The sequence below is a fragment of the Elephantulus edwardii genome, unplaced genomic scaffold (assembly GCF_000299155.1).
Source record: "Elephantulus edwardii isolate Elephantulus edwardi_28Jun2011 unplaced genomic scaffold, EleEdw1.0 scaffold00182, whole genome shotgun sequence".
NCBI classification, from domain to species: domain Eukaryota; kingdom Metazoa; phylum Chordata; class Mammalia; order Macroscelidea; family Macroscelididae; genus Elephantulus; species Elephantulus edwardii.
In genome coordinates, this window is record NW_006399932.1 from 4,101,340 (window position 1) to 4,118,362 (window position 17,023).

The window sequence follows — 17,023 nt, forward strand, 5'->3', positions numbered from 1 at the left end:
ACTTGGAAGGCTAACCTGGCTCCTTTATGGCTATCTGTCACCTAGATGGGGGAAAAACTGGCCGTAAGCATGAGAATATTATCTTGGAAATGAAGAATAACCGAGGACCCAAAGGGAAACTTTTATTACTGTGAATCAACATTTATTGAGGACTTAGAATGTATTGATGTTCTTCAAATAACTTTGCACACATTAACTATTTTTAAAAGGGCCTTAGTGCTTTAAATTAAGTATCTGGCTGCTAATGGAAAGGCTTGGGTTTTGAACCCACCCCAGAGGAAGGTCTAAAGATCCGCTTTCATAAAGAGTACAGCCAGGAAAACCCTAAGAGGCCTTCTACTCAACCGCATGGGGTATTATGAATAAAATTTAACAATCAATTCAACAGCACCTAACAATTCATTTAATCCTTATATGAGTCATTTACATGAAAACTGAAGCAAAAGCATGTTAAGTAGCTAGCTCAAAAGAAGAAAACTAGGATGCATTCCAGGTAATCCCATCTAGAGCCCAAAGTCCAAACTATCATCCTCTACTAACAGCTTCTCAGAACTGTAAACAGTTCAGTCATTTTTAACAGCAATACAGAGGGTTGGATATTCATTCTATATTCTGAGCAAATCAATCAAGAAACTGGATTATATGAATATGACTCATCACCATTTTGCATTACTATAGATAACACAACCGTGCTTGCTAAAAGTGAAGAGGACTTGAAATACTTGCTGCAGAAGATCAAAGACTACAACCTTAAATATGAATTACATCTCAACATCAAGTAAAAATCCTCACCACTGGGCCAATAAGCAGTATCATGATAGGAGAAGAAAAGATTGGCATTTTCAATGACTTAATTTTGTTTGAATCTGTAATCAACAGCCATGGTAGCAGCAGTCAAGAATTAAGAAAATGTGCTACACTGGAAAAATCTGCTGTCGAGGACCTGTCCCAAGTGCTAAAGAGCAAAGATATTAATTTAAGGACCAAAGTGCATCCCATTCAAACCACTGTCTTTTCAATTACCTCCCAAGCATCTGAAAGTTGTACAATGAATAAAGAGGGCAGCAGCAGAATAAGAATCAATGACTTTGAATATCCCATAGACTTCCAGAAAAATGAACAAGTCTGTCTTGCAGGAAGTGCAACCAGCGTATTCCTTAAAGGCAAGGATGTTGAAACTTCATCTCCCATTCTTTGGACATGCTGTCAGAAGGGGACAGTCACTGGAAGAAGATAACATGCTCAGAAAAGTGGAGGGTCAGAGAAAAAGAAGATGCGCTTCACTAAGAAGGACTTGACAAAGTGATTATTCATAATGGGCTGAAGCACACCCAAAATCATGAGGGTGGAACAAGACAGGGAAAATCCAGATCTGTTGTTCACAGGGTTGCTATGAGCTGTAGAAGGCAACTCAATGGCACCTAACAAATAACAGTCTCAAGAGGACAACTGAAGAAAAGAAAGTCCAATTCCAAAACCATATATAGTGCCTGACACAAAGCAAGTAGGCATACTCTTTCTATGGGGTCGATATGAAAGTATAATTAAGGCAGCATATATTTTCGAAATTCTCATGTTAGCTGAAGTCAATGAAAATAGAAAATACTCTCATTTCTATAACTCTATGAAATAAAGACACAGCCAAGCAATAAAGGAGCTAAGAAGAAGTTAATAGTGGCCTAAATATTAAGGCAAACCTTCAAATCCACCCTACTATTAATTAATTTATGTACTGCCACCAGGGAGGAAGCAGTTAGTATTCAGTTAGATTAAATTATGGAGAAGCTTCAGCACTGCTGTGACTATTTCAACAGTAATTATTAAGTTGCTATGTCTTCCTTCCCTAATAAAAACCCCTTTTATTCTCAATCTCAAATGCTTCACTGTTCACCTGTCTCTAGCTTCTTTTGACAGGTGTTACAAGCTTTTCATATTAAACTAAAGAGACTTTTCAAAGAGAAGGAAATCTGATTTGTAAATCCTATTAAGCTTCTGATTCAAACTCAGTATCTCAAGAATATTTGCTTCCCATTGTTTCCAAAGGGGTCCTGGGTCTCACTGCTGTGTTATGACTGTACAGATCCACAGTTGCTGAGTACATGGAAAGAGGCACCTAGTTAAGAGTTCAAGGACCTGTGCTTGAACCCCCTAAATTTACCACTTATGAGACATGTGAATTTGGCCTTATTTTCTTGAACAGAAGCATCTACACTGCTTCCCAGGATCCAGCACATGGTTTCTGTGTGCTGTCAGGGCCTGAGAATCTGAAAGTAGCCCAAATCTCTCAAAGGAAATACCAAAGGGTTACAAGCAAGAGCTTGCTCTTTCTCCCTGCATCAGGCCAGAGAACCTTTAGCTTTCCTTATTGTCTCTGCAATCAGTAATTCATTCATGCAATAATATTTACCAAGGGTTCACTATGTGTCTAGGCCCATCCTCAAAGAGCTTACAGTTAAGCAGGATGAAACAGTCCCGAGTCCAAACTGGGTGAATGGTATCTAAGCTAAACTGAGAGTGTACTTGTAAGTGGAGGTGTTCATGGCTCTTTCTGGAAAGAATAAGATTTGGAGGGGGGAAAAAAGATCAGGAAATCAGGAAAGGCCAGAGAAAGGATAATCCTTGAAAGACTTGAGCTCTTGAGTGAAGTCCTAGTTGCCCAGAACAAAGTGACTGGGATACCTGAAATACTAAGAGAACAAGAAAAGACAAACTACTCATTGAAGCTATTCCTAATTTATCAACTATCCAATCTTATGCACTTATATACAAAATAATAACAGTAAAAGAATCTACTATTCACCTGTTTTGCTCATTAACAAGATTACTGTTGATTGCCTTTGAGTTGAGTATGACTCATAGCGACCCTATGAACAAAAGACCTGAGGCCCTCTACAACTACCAACATTTATCAAAGTTCATAGAGTTTCCAGAGGCATGTTATTTAGGAAGCGGATGCCACTCCTGCTTCCAAATCTATCCTAGTATGCTATTGTTGTTATGTGCCATTGAGTCACCTGTGATGTATAGCGACCCTATGTACAGCAACTTTGAACCCTTCCCTAGCCTAAGTCAGTCTCCCTACTTCCGACATACCAACACCCAATGCCCCAGTTACTTTATCAATCCATCTCATCTGGGGTCTTCTTCTCCTGTGCTGTCCGTCCACCCTTCTGAGCATGATGTCTTTCTCCAAGGACTGATCTTTGCTGGCCATGTGCCCAAAGTAAGTGAGGCGGAGCTTCAAAATCCTAGCCTCCAAGGAGGGACTTCATTTAAACCTCTCTAAGATAGTGGGCATGATATCAACAGCTACAGAACCTCCCAGAAGAGGGACTCTAGGTGGGTCCAGCAAGCTAGCCCATGCTATTACTTGACGGCTGCCTCCTGCCAGCGGAGGCACCATGTCCAGCTTCTGTGCTGGGCTGGCCTCCTCTACGGCCCTGGTCTCTGCGTAAAAGTCAGCAGCACTAATCCAGTGGACTCCACTTCTGAGTTCCAAGTTCCTATGTAGTCTAAATCCTAGAGAGCAAAGTCAGTAGGGAGGAAAGAAGAGGCACTGAAGACAGCAGAAGAAATGAATACAAGTTTGATGACATCCCAGCGTGTCTAACTGGGCCTGAGGCTTCTATGTTTGCATCCAGCTAGGCTCCCCATGACCTAGCAGGAAGATCTAAGCCTTGATGACATACCAACACAGAGTTTTTAGGGGTGGGAGTGGAGCCTTGGGGGCAGCTCTGTGAGGGATGCATTGACCCAGCACAGGAGGTCCTCCAGCTTTGAGCCTCTTCTCTGCAGAGGAAGGATCCATAGCTGGATTCATCACAGTGATGAACACATTAGTAAATTTCTTAGCTGTTATTATTTCTATGTTCATACTTTTGAAATTTAAAACATCAGACAAATGGATGGTCAGAAAACAGGGAAAAATATGTTCTCCATTTTCACATAATGCCATCTCAAGTGACAGCTTGGTTTCACATAATGTTTACAGGACGATGACCTGGTTGATAGATAGGTGAGGAGTAGGTTCGTAGGAAGGAAGCCTGGTACAAAGGTGCATAACACATTGGCCTGCTAACCAAAGGGTAGATGGTTCAAGTCTACCAGATACTCCATGGGAGAAAGGTCAGTATCCTCTTGTCAAGATTTATATCCAGAGAAACCCCAGAGGGTCACTCTTAGTCATACAGACTCAACAGCCAGGGGAACATACAGTATTCTAACAGCAGTTTAGGTAAGATATGCCTGCCTGACCCTCAGTGCAAACAAGGTTGGTATTCTGATTCAGAAGATGTGAGTGGGAAGAGAACAGGCATGTTCTAAAAAGGTTCTACAGGTGATTTGAAAGTCTACATCCACCATGTTTCCAACATTCTTCACATCACAGCACAAATGACATTGACAATTATGTAACACATGGGATTTTTTAAAAAGGACAACTTTTCTGTGGAAAGTGATAGGAAAACATTACTTTAAGTTGAATTATTATAGTAAGAATAATAAAATATTAATAAAGATTAAAAATCATTACTTTTTATAATTATTCCAAACACAGTCTTTTGTAATAATTTAATTCAAAAGAATTTACAATGAGAGTAATCCAAGTGATGTTCAAATATAATCTGAAGTCTGTAACTTTCTGAGTGGTTGTAAGAAATACTGAATGTTTTTGCATAGTGACAAAACATGCAGCCATTAGTATCTGGGGACACATGTGAAACTCATTCATGCCATGCTATCTCAACTTTTAATTTGGGGTAGAATAAAAATTCAGAGGCTCAAGAAATGCAGCCACAGCCTGTATCCTGTTACAGTAAAATCCCAAGCCAAATATTTAATGGAAAGTCAATCTAGACACAACTCAGAAACATGTGACTTCTAGAAAGTTCAAGTTAACAAACAAAATGAACAAGCAGCCGCTTCGTAGAAAGCCTGACATCCATAAGAGAGGCTTAAGGAAAAGATTTCTCAAAGGCTCAGCTTTCTGAGTTGAGAGGCAGAGCCCAAGAACTTGCCCTATGTTCTTTAGGTACACAGTGGTGGAATGCCAGAAAATTCCTGTAAGATGTTGGTAAGGTGCCAACACTACTCAAGCCACGCCAGTTTCCTCATTTCAAAAAGCTGTATTTAGAGTAATGTCAAGTTGATTCTAACAAGATTCCCAATTAAACATTTATGTTATTATATTATCTATAGTCTCATGATCAAACTGACTTTTTCCATTAAAACATACTTTGAGACTTGGAATTCTTACTATCCCCAGGCATAGACCAAACTTATAAAAAAAACATTTGCTTCAAATGTTCATATAAAGTCATTATAATAGTTTCTATAAACTTATCCTCAGAAAGATAACAGGAGGTTCTGATGTTAGGTGCTTGACAGATAACTTAAATATTTGTAGTTCTCTTAATCTATGGCTTTCAGACTTTTCTCCTCCCAGTCTACAGTTGTTGTTATGTACCATTAACTCATCTGTGACTCAAAGCAACCCTAGGTAAAATAGTTCTGAACCCAGCCCTATTCTGAGCCAGTTTCACTGACTCCAACACATCTAACCCCACTACTCCAGTTATTTTATTAACGCATCTCATCCAAGGTCTTCCTCTCCTGTGCTGTCCCTCCACCCTTCCAAGCATGATGTCCTTCTCCAAGGACTGGTCCCTCCTAATCACAAGGCCAATATATGTGAGATGGAGCTTCAAAAACCTTGTCCCCAAGGGGAAACTTTGTTTAATCCTCTCCTATACAGACCTGTTTGTTCTTTTGGTGGTCCATGGTATGTTTAATACTCTTCTCTAGCACCACAGCTCAAAAGCATTGATTCTTCTTCTGTCATCCTTACTTAGTCACTGTCTAGCTCTCTGATGCATAGCAAATAACTGAGAAGACTATGGCCTGGATCAAGTGTACCTTAGTCCCTCCACTGACATCACTGTTTTTTAGGACTTAGGAGAGATCCCTGACAGAGCTGCTTTCCCCAATGCAATTCATTTTTTATTTCCTGACTGCTGGTGCCAAGAGCGTTGATTGTGGAGCAAGATGAAATTGTTACCACACTCAATTTCTTCTGCATCTATCATGGTGTTGCCAATTGGCCCAGTCTTGATCAGCATATATTCTTGTGCAAAACTGAAAAGGAAAAAAAAGGTTTCACAGTCTTTTTCCTATCTCCCTGCACTTAAAAGAAATACTAGGCAAGACCTACTAATTAATTTCACAAGCAAGAACTAACATAAATATAAGCTGGGGTTAGAAGAGGTTGTGGCAGTAGGCAAATTACTGCTAACGTCAGTTGGATGTTGGGCGAGAGCAAAGATTACCAGAGGAATGACTGTGTTTCATTGACTATGCAAATGCATTTGACTGTGTGGACCACAACAAACTGTGACTAACCTTGAGAAGAATGAGAATCCTAGAACACTTGATTGTGATCATAAGAAACCTATATTTGGACTGGGAAGGAGTCCTCAGAACAGAGCAAGGAAACACTTCATTGTTCAATATCAGGAAAGAAGTGCATCAAGGAATGTGTCCTACCTATATACATACCTTTTCAATCTGTATGCAAGAATTCTGGAGGCTGGGTTTTATGAGGAGGAATGTGGCATCAGGATTGGAGGAAAAGACTCATCAACAGCCTGCAATATGCAGATGACATAAGCTTGCTTGCTAAAAATGAGAAGGACCTGAAGCGTTTGCTGCAGAAGTTCAAGGACGATACTTTTCAAAATGGACTGAAGGTCAACATCAAGAAGTCAAAGATTCTCACCACCGAGCCAACTGACAACACCACCATTTATGGAGTAGAGATTTAGGTTGTTAACAGTATAAGCTTGTTCAGCTCCACAATCAACACTCTTGATACCAGCAGTCAGGAAATCAAAAGATGAATTGCACTGGGGAAGGCTGCTGTCAGGGATCTCTCTTAAGTCCTAAAGAACAGTGATGTCAGTCCAGGGACTAAGGCATGCCTGATCCAGGTCATGGTCTTTGCCATTACTTGCTATGCATCAGAGATCTAGACAATGACTAAAGATAATGAAGAAGAATCAATGTCTTTCAACTGGGGTGCAGGAGAAGATACTGAACATACTATTGACCACCAAAAGAACAATCAGGTTTGTCTTGGAGAGGGTAAAAACAAGTTTCTCCTTGGGGGCAAGGATTTTGAAGCTCTGTCTTACATATTTTGGCCATGTGGCCAGGAGAGATTGGTCCTTGGGGAAGGACAACATGCTTGGAAGGGTGGAGGGACTGCATAGGAGAGGAAGATCCAGGGCAAGATGGGTTGATACAGTGACTGGGGTAATGGGATAGGTGTGTTGGAGTCAGTGAGATTGGCTCAGGACAGGGCAGGGCTCAGAGCTACTGTACATAAATAGGGGCACTATGAGTCGCAGGCAAATTGATGGTATATAACTACAACAACATGGCAGTAGAGAATATACTATAATCAGAACAATTCTACCTAGTTAAACTATAGTATAGGGGGATGTGTGTGTGTGTGTGTGTGTGTGTGTGTGTGTGTGTGTATGTTATTGCTTTTAAGTAATCGTCATTGACTCCAATTCACAGTGACCATGTGCGAAACATAAGTAAACCCTGCCTGATCCTGCTGTGCTTGAGCCCACTGTTACAGACGCCATGTCAAGCCATCTTGTCGAGGGTCTTCTGCTTTTGCAATGGCCATCTACCAAACACAAGATCTTTCTCCAGAGACAGGCCTCTCCTGATAACACAATCAATGCATGTAAGATGAAGTCTTACTCATTAAAAACAATTAATTTTTTACAAGTATTCTAGACATCCTTTACAGCCACTGTAATTGACCTAGGCAATTAGATTTCTACTGAGAGGGAAAAGACCTCCAAGCTAGATAAGGAAATAAATTATAAAATAATAGGATTATTTATCTAGAGGAACCTGGTGACACAAAAGCTGAATGCTCAGCTGCTACATGAACTCAATTGGCAGTCCCGAGAGAGAAAGACCTGACAGTCAGCTCCATAAACATTACAGTCCAGAATATTCTTTGGAGTAGTTTTAATCGGTCCCATGGGGTCACGACGAGTGAGAAAATGAATTGAGAACACCAAACAACTGCCTGGGATATTAAAACATTTCCCTCTCATTTCTCACCAAGGCCTTAAATCTTTAAAGAAGTGGCAGCTAAATCTCAGTTCTGTGGAGTGAACAGTAGTTTTTAATTGTCAACCTTTTGGTGAGTAGATGAATGCTTTGATCTCTGTGCTATCAGGGCTCCCTTTGTCAACAACACATTGCAAACCAACAAAAAAATTAACACAAAAGCAAAATCTCTCAAATGGGTCTAAAAATTGTCTTAGTCAAATTCCTGGGCCTCAATTCTACTTGTGGTATATCTGGAGTGAAGTCTGAAACCCTTTATTTTCCAAACATCTACACTTACATGAGCATGTACTCAGAAGAGCCTCAATTCTGACATTCTGACCTAGGATTACATTTGGAGATACATTTCTAAACCCTCTGTGACAGGTGCTAGACCACAACAATGATCTTCAGAGAAATAGCTACACCTAGAAACTGCTCCCTACAGTCTTTTAGAGCTAGGGGAACAGTATGCATATTTCCTGAAGATTTCTTCCATTTAAGAGGAAACATGGGACACAATAACCTTCCAGATGCAGATTTAAGTTCTAAGGGCAGTGGTGTAGGTTCATCCACATTTACGTTCTAAATTCTCAAGACCCTTCCAGTGCAAACATCTTTTCTTTTTTGACTGATTTTATGTCTGAGCACAGTAAGAGGCTGGGAATTTCAACATCCCTTCCTGCCTCTTGCATTCTCGGGCTGAGTACAACCAACAAAATCATATCAGATGCAATCAAATTCATTGTACTGGGCAACCATGAGTATGGGTTTGTTCTGTGTTCCAGGAAGAAAATTTACAGGCACTGTATTAGCAGTTAGGAGAGATGTCAGTCTAAATGCTGCCTCCAACAGGCAACATAAAAGGATCTGTCACTTGGTCACTCTAGTCCTCAGCTGGCTTATAGACAAAATAAAGCCTTTTGTCTAAGCCTCAGTTTAACCCTCTAAATGCAGCCTCATCTACCACTCTCCACAATTCCTTATTCATATAGGGAATTAAGTTCCTTATCTATATAAGTTTCACAGAACCATATCTAGTTTTAGACGTTACTAGATTTTGTTCTGCGACACCTCTCTCCTTTTTTAATGCTTCCTTATCTGAAAAGCACCTCCTACTACATACTATATCCTGCTAACAGGTACATGTTCTTTAAGTTTCAGTTCAAGGTTATCTACTTATCTGGTTAAGTTATTGTCTGGCTTTCCCAGATACATCTTCTAACCAAGAATCATGTTGTACTGCAATTCTTAGCCAACATGACTGTAATTCTAGCACAGCTTTGGTGATGATGTGGTATAGACCATACAATACCAGGTATGCAAGGCATACTCAGTATTCTTTGTTTACTGAAGTGTCTTTCCATATCAAGGAGAGGGAACATTATCTATGTCTAATCTTCAAAATTACACAGAAATGTTAAAAAATCACTGGCAATAAAAGAGATACAATTTAAAAATACAATGAGATATCATCTCACCCCAGTAGCAGTGGCAAAATTTAACAGGACAGCAAGCAGTAAATGCTGGAGAGGATGAGGAGATAAGAACTCTCAGAGACTACTGGTAGGATTGTAAAATGGAACAACCACTCTGGAAGGCAGTTCACCATTTCCTCAAAAAGGTGAATATATAAATTCCATATTACCCAGCTATTCCTCTGCTAGGAATATACTCTGAGGAAATTAGAACTGAGACACAAATGGACATTTGTACAACCAATGTTCATAGCAGCATTATTCACAATTGCCAAATGTCCAATCACAATCATGTGAATTGAGAAACTGTGGTACCTTCACACAATGGAATATTACGCAGCACTCAGGAGTAACAATTCTGAAAATTACTACATAACACGAGAGAGACTGGAAAGCTGATTGAACTCATAACTCAGTCTCATAAGGACAAATTCTGCATAAGACCATTATTATAAAAATAAAAGAATAATTAGTAAAACATGTATGGGGATCCACGCTGGGGAAAAGGTGGGAGCACAGGAGTAAAGATAGGCAGAGAGTATATCGTAGGGTTACATAATTTGGTGTGTGTGTAGGGGAAGAGGGGTAAGGAAATGGGAAAGATCCAGCAGGAATCTGAAAAAACTGGGTAATAATGGTGGCCACAGGACAATGGTGACTCATTTTATAAAACATAAGGAATGGGAATGATTGTATGAAACACAGTGTGAATGAAAGATATTGTGAAACACAAGTGCATATGATCTTTGTATGCAAACTAATATAAAATAATTTGTAAAGAAAACCTTTTAAAAAACCTACATAGAAAGCTTTTAAATATAAAAGAATTAAACTTTGCATAAATGTGTATAATATATTCTGATCAATGCAGCCAGAGTTATCCTCAGAAAATAGGAACCAAAACATGTTTGGACAATTTTATTCAAACCTGAGCTCTCAGTACCTAAAGAGTACCTGGAGCCTAGAAGACATTCTGTGAAAGTGTGTTAAATGAATGAACGAAGAAACAACTGAACTAACAAATGAACCTATAATGGTGAAAAGTGAACAGGACTAAGAGAAAGGGAAAAACTTGGAACAGATTCTGCATTGTTAAGCATGTTTACAAGTGGCTTTATAATCACCAATTAGTTTTCTAAATTATTCTCTTGGTTGCAGGCAGTACTATCCTCCCAATTTTAAGATAAGATAACTCAAATCCAAGATCACAAAACAAATCAGTTTCACGTTCAATGCTTAGTCCCTAGCTAAAATAAGAATAAAATTGGAGATGCTGATGATTTCTAAAAGGTTAAAACAGAGAAAATAAAAGAGCTGAAGGCATGGAATCAAGAAAGCTGTGCACATTTTCTCAGCACATGACAAGAAAAGAGAAACAGACCATTCTGTCTGAAGTTCTCAGTGTATGTATACTGCATTATTCAGTCATTAATCTCCAAGGCCCTGAGAGGCAGACATTTGTAGAAAACAATGGGAGCTGCAGTCTAGCTCCAGAGTTTCAGGCCCAGCCTGCCAATCAACTGTGACACTGCCTTGTCAACCAGGGTGCTGGTGTTCACTAAGCCACCAGCAGCGGTGCCCAGCACTTTATAGAGCAAAGGGGTAAGAGAAGAGAAACAACAGACTGACATAAAAAATAAATATAATCACAGTTTAACCTCAACATAATCATCCAGCAGCATATATGCTTATTTATACTGTAAATGAGACTCTAATTTGTCTCCCTCCTTAAAAAATTATTAAGAAAAATGTACAGCTGGAGAAAGTTTCCTAGTTTATCTACTTCAGTTTTTAAAACAAAAATTAAATTTACTGGGAAATTAAATTGGATTTCCCAGCAATAGAATTCATAGCCCCAAAATGGAAAAGTAAAATGTAAATTTTGATGAAAGAACCTAATTGTGGTTGGTATTTTTTAATTTACTTTAAAAAATATTTGGGGGGATGAGATCAATCTCTTCTGTTTTAAAAATTATGAAAAGTTCTTTTCCTCTGAAATATTAAAACACATTCAATCATGCTAGAACCACAGAGGTCAGTGAGTATGCATGACCAGACAGAAAACGAAGGAACCAAAAGGTCCCACTCTTGACCCCCTTTCCCGATCTTCTCTAAGCCTAACATACATTTCCAGCAAGTGGAAAGCACTAAGGAAAAAGTAACAAACATGTCCAGGGCACTAAAAGGGCTCTGAGGAAACATCTCGAGTGTACAATCTTTACTTCTTGAGGCAATGAGGCCTTATAAGGCCGTGTCTCCCAAAAACTAGCAATTTTTTTTTTAAAAAAAGCTCTAAACTTGAGGAACACACACACACACAACAACCCATCACTAGAAGCAAATATAGAAACATACTTAAACACATGTTAAAACAAACTAAAAACCCACTGTAGTCAGAATGATTCTGACTCATAGTAAACCCTCCTCTTGTACAAAGCAGAATTGCTCCATAAGAGTTTCTAAGACAGTAAATTCTTAAGAAAGCAGACTGTCTTCACCCTTTTCCCATGGAGCGCCTGGTGAGTTTGAATCATCAACTATTCCTTTAGTTGTCAAGCATATAACCACTGTACACATATTCAAATAGCTAAAAGGAAAATCTAAAACTGCAGACTCTGTGACTCAAATGTCAGTCTCTTAAATGTCATCCTAAGTAATGTTAGAAGAAGAATTTTTAAACATAAAATATGGTAGCATCTTGAAGGCATCCGGTACAAGAGACATTAAGACATAAAATTATTTGGCATGAGTTTATCTTCAAAGAACCTCAAGGTTATCTGAATCTCTCTCTACATCTTTAAACAGCTTTACTACAACAATTTACATACTACAAAACATCATGCATTTTAAGTGTCTATGGAACTCTGATGGTTACATGTTTCGCTACTAAACAAAAGATCAGTGGTCTCAACCCAGCAGTTACTTTGTAGAAGAAAGATAACATCCTCCTCCCATAAAGGTTTACAGCCTTGCAAGTTCAATGCAGTGTCTCTGCAGTTGGCATTGGCTTGACCATAGTGGGTATGGCTTTGGAGTTTAAGTATTTCGTTTGAAGAATGTTGTCAAACATATATAGTCCTGTAACTACTGATGCAATAAAAACAAAACAAAAAAGGAGGAACATCTGCATCATTTGCAAAAAGTTCCTTGTGCCTCCATGCAATAAACTCTACCCCACATTCCAGGTCCCTAGCAATTTATCCATTTTCTATCTTGAGAGTGTTGCCCTTTCTAGTTATTTCATATAACTAGAAATATAATTCATATAAATAGATTCATGTAGTATGTGGTCTTTAGTGTCTTGATTTCTTACACTCAGCATGATGGTTCTGAGAGCTGTGGAGATAGCTGTGTCTATCAGGAGTTCATTCCTTCTTACTGCTGTTGCTGTTCTCAGGTCCCGTCGAGTTGGTCAAGTATGACAAATAGTGACCCTATGAACAACAGACCTGAGCCTTGTCCTATTCTGTGCCATCCTCAGCATCTCTGACACACTTGAGCCCATTGCTGCAGTCACTGTGTCAAACCACCTGGTCAAAGGTCTTCCTCTCTTTCACCATCCCTCCTCCTTTCCAAGCACAATGTCCCTCTCCAATAAACAGCTTCCCTTAGCAACAGCCCCAAAGTATACAAAGCCAAGTTTAATCAACTTTGCCTCCAAGTAGTACTATGGCTTCATTTTCTCCAAGACATATCTATTTGTTCTTTTGAAGGTCCATGGGATATGTAATACTTTTCTCCAATACCACAATTCAAAGGTATCAATTCTTCTTCAATTCTTTTTTTATTGCTGAGTAGTACTCTATTCTTCCACATTAACTTTCCTAATTTTCATGGAACCCCTATACAACTCTTGTTCTAATGTTCTGAACCTTTCAAGAAATTTCAGCTTGGTTTTGGTCACCTGGTCATATCCAAGACCAACTTGTGTCAGTAAAGTCAAGCTAGAGAGATTATTAAGAATGTAAGCAAAGAGCTGTGGATAACTAGGTATCCACTGGTTCAAGTGAGAGAACAAAGGCAGCATAAAAAGAACAAAGGCAGCATAAAAGTAGAATAACCTGACAAAACTAAAAATTCAAAGTTCTATGCACAAAATTGAAAGTCATTGCCACTGAGCTAGAATCAACTCATAGCTGATCTTCCAGTGGTTTTTCAGAGGCTGTAATTCACAAGGGAGGAAACTGTCCATTTTTCCCCTAGAGAGCGGCTGATAGATCCAACTGCTTTGGTGGCACAATTTCCGACTCACTAAGCCATCAGTGATGAAGGAGGAAGTTCAAGCCACTCTGAAGGAATTGGTAAAACACAAGGCCCCAGGAATTGATAGAATACCAATTGAAATATTTCAGCAAAAGATGCTGCCCTGAACACACTCACCAACTTATGCCAAGAAATCTGGAGGACAATCACCTTGCCAACTGACTGGAAGAGATCCGTATTTATTTGCACTCAAAAAAAAGGTGACTCAAAATAATGTGGACATTATCTAACAATAACATTATTATCACCTGCAAGCAAGATCCTACTGAAGGTTATCCAGAAACTACTAGAACAGTACATCAGCAGAGAACTGCCAGTTGTGAAGGCTCAGTTTAGAAGAGGCCATGGCACTAGGGACATCACAGCCAAGATAGATCTTGGCTGAAAGCAGAGAGTAACAGAGGAATGTCTGTGTTTCATTGACTATGCAAAAAGGCAATTGACTGTGTGGATCACAACAAATTGTGGCTAACCTTGAGAAGAAAGGGAATCCTAGAACACCTAATTGTGCTCATGCAAAACCTATACTTGGACCAGGAAACAGCAGTCAGAACAGTGCAAGGAAATACTGTTCAAGATCAGAAAAGGTGTGTGTCAAGGATCCACCTTATCTCCACACCTTTTCAATCTATATGCAGTACAGATAATTTGGGAGACTGTATAAGGAGAAATGTGGAATCAAGATTGAAGAAAGATTCATCAAAAACCTGCATCATGCAGATGGCACAACCCTGCTTGCTGAAACTGAAGAGGTCAGGAAGCATTTGCTGCAGAAGGTAAAGGACTGCAGTCCTCAATATGGACTGAAATTCAACATCATGAAAACAAAGATTCTCACCACTGGGCCAATCAACAGCTCCATGATGGATGGACAAGAAAATAAGGTTGTTGGTAACTTTAGCTTGATTGGTTCCATAATCAACACTCTTGGCACCAGCAGACCGGAAATCAAAAGAAGCATTGTATTGGGAAAGTCTGCTGTCAGGGTCCTCTCTAGAGTACTTACTTAAGAGCAACAATGTCAATCTGGAGACCAAGGTGAGCCTGATACAAACCAGGGTCTTCACAATTACTTGATATGCATTAGAGAGCTGGACAATAACAAAGGATGATAGAAGAAGGACAGATGCCTTTGAATTGTGATTCTGGAGAAGAGTATTGACCATACCGTGGTCTACCAGGAAAACAAACAGGTCTGTCCAGGAGAGGGTGAAACCAGTCTGCTTGCTGGAGGCAAGGCTTTTGAGGCTCTATCTCACACATGGCCAGAAGGAACAAGTCCTGGAGAGAAACATCATGGGTACAGGGATAGTGCAGGAGAGGTATACCCTGGATAAGATGGTATATCCTGGTATAAGATGGTATACCCTGGATAAGACTTAGTGAATGGAGAAATGGGATTAGATCTGTCAGAGATGATGAGATTGGCTCAGGATAGGGAAGGTTTCAGAGCTAGTGTACACAGTCACAATGAGTCATAGGTGACCCAATACCACATAACAACAAGAAGAAGCCATCAGAGTTCCTTATAAAGCCTATATCGGCACACTGACTAGCTAATTACTGAGTATTTCCCTCTCTTACAAAAGAGTGGCATAACTGACTGTCCCCTGTTCACTGTGAGAATTTATGTTCAGCACTTCATTTATTCACAATGTTTACATGTTTCCCATGAGTTCATTTTCCAGGTAATAGAAATTTATCTTAGTAAGCACTTTCATATGATTTCATAAGATATATTACTCTGGAGATGAAAAGGTGAGGAAAAATGGAGTTATTTTCACAGTTAAAAAAGTCATTGCTAGATCCATCTTGAAGTACAATATTGTCAGTGACAGGATAATATCCATATGCATACAAGGAAATCCAGTGAATACCACTATCATTCAGATATATGCACCAACAACCAGAGCCAAGGAAGAGAATATAGAAGATTTTTACCAACTTTTATGATCGGGGATTGATTGAACATGCAATCAAGATGCATTTATAATAATGGGTGACTGGAATGCAAAAGTTGGGAAAAGAGAAGAGGATTCAGTAGCTGGAAAACCTGGACTCGGTGACAGAAATGGAGCTAGAGAGAGAATGATGGAATTTTGCACAATCAATGACTTATTCATAGCAAATACATTTTTAAGAGACATAAACGCAGGTTATATACTTGGATTTCACCAGATGGTATGCATAGGAAGCAGATTGATTACATCTGTGGAAAGAACCATTGGAGAAGCTCAATATCAGCTGTGAAAATTAGGCCAGGAGCTGAGTGTGGAACAGACCACCAACTACTCACATGCAAGTTCAAGCTGAAACTGAGGAAAATTAAACCAAATCCAAGGCAACCAAAATACGGCTTTGAGTCTATTTCACATGAATTTCAGGACCATCTCAGGAACAGGTTTGAGGCCTTGAACACTAATGAGCGAAGACCAGATGAGTTTTGGGAGGATATCAAGGGTATCATCCAGGAAGAGTGCAGACGGTCATTGCAAAGACAGGAAAGGAAGCGAAGACCAAAATGGATGTCAGAAGAGACTCTGAAAATTGCACTGGAGCACAGAGAAGCCAAAGCACAAGTAAGAATTCAAGATATTAAAGAGTTGAATAGAAGATTTCAAAAGGCAGCACAGGATGACAAAGTAAAATATTACAATGAAATGTACAAGGAGTTGGAGTCAGAAAATCAAAAGGGCCGAACTTGCTCAGCATTTCTTAAGCTCAAGGAATTGAAGAACAAATTCAAACCTCGAGTTGCTATAATCAAGGATGCTTTTGGCAGAATGTTAAATGACCCAGGAAGTATTAAAAGAAGATGGAAAGAATATACTGAGTCACTGTATCAAAAGGAATTGGCAGACAAAGAAGAATTTAATTAAACAACATATGAGCAAGAGCCTGTGGTGATGAAGGAAGAAGTTCAGACTGCTTTGAAGGAAATGGCAAAAAATAAGACCCCCAAAATAGATGGTATACCAGTTGACGTATTTCAGCTAACAGATGCTGCCCTGGACGTGCTCATCAAGTTGTGCCAAGAAACCCGGAGAACAACCACCCGCCAACTGACTGGAAGAGATCTATATTTGTTCCTATCCCAAAGAAAGGTGACCCAACAGAGTGTGGAAACTATAGAACAATCTCACTGATTTCAC

At 39.4% G+C, this 17,023-nt stretch overlaps 1 protein-coding gene and 1 pseudogene across 1 annotated transcript in view; both read right to left on the reverse strand.

The window, feature by feature from the left end:
* LOC102854872 overlaps window positions 1-8,439 on the reverse strand; it is a 105,260-nt pseudogene extending 96,821 nt beyond the window's left edge.
* JAZF1 (JAZF zinc finger 1) overlaps window positions 1-17,023 on the reverse strand; it is a 499,696-nt gene that overhangs the window by 427,839 nt on the left and 54,834 nt on the right. The gene's annotated exons all lie outside the window — the stretch shown is intronic.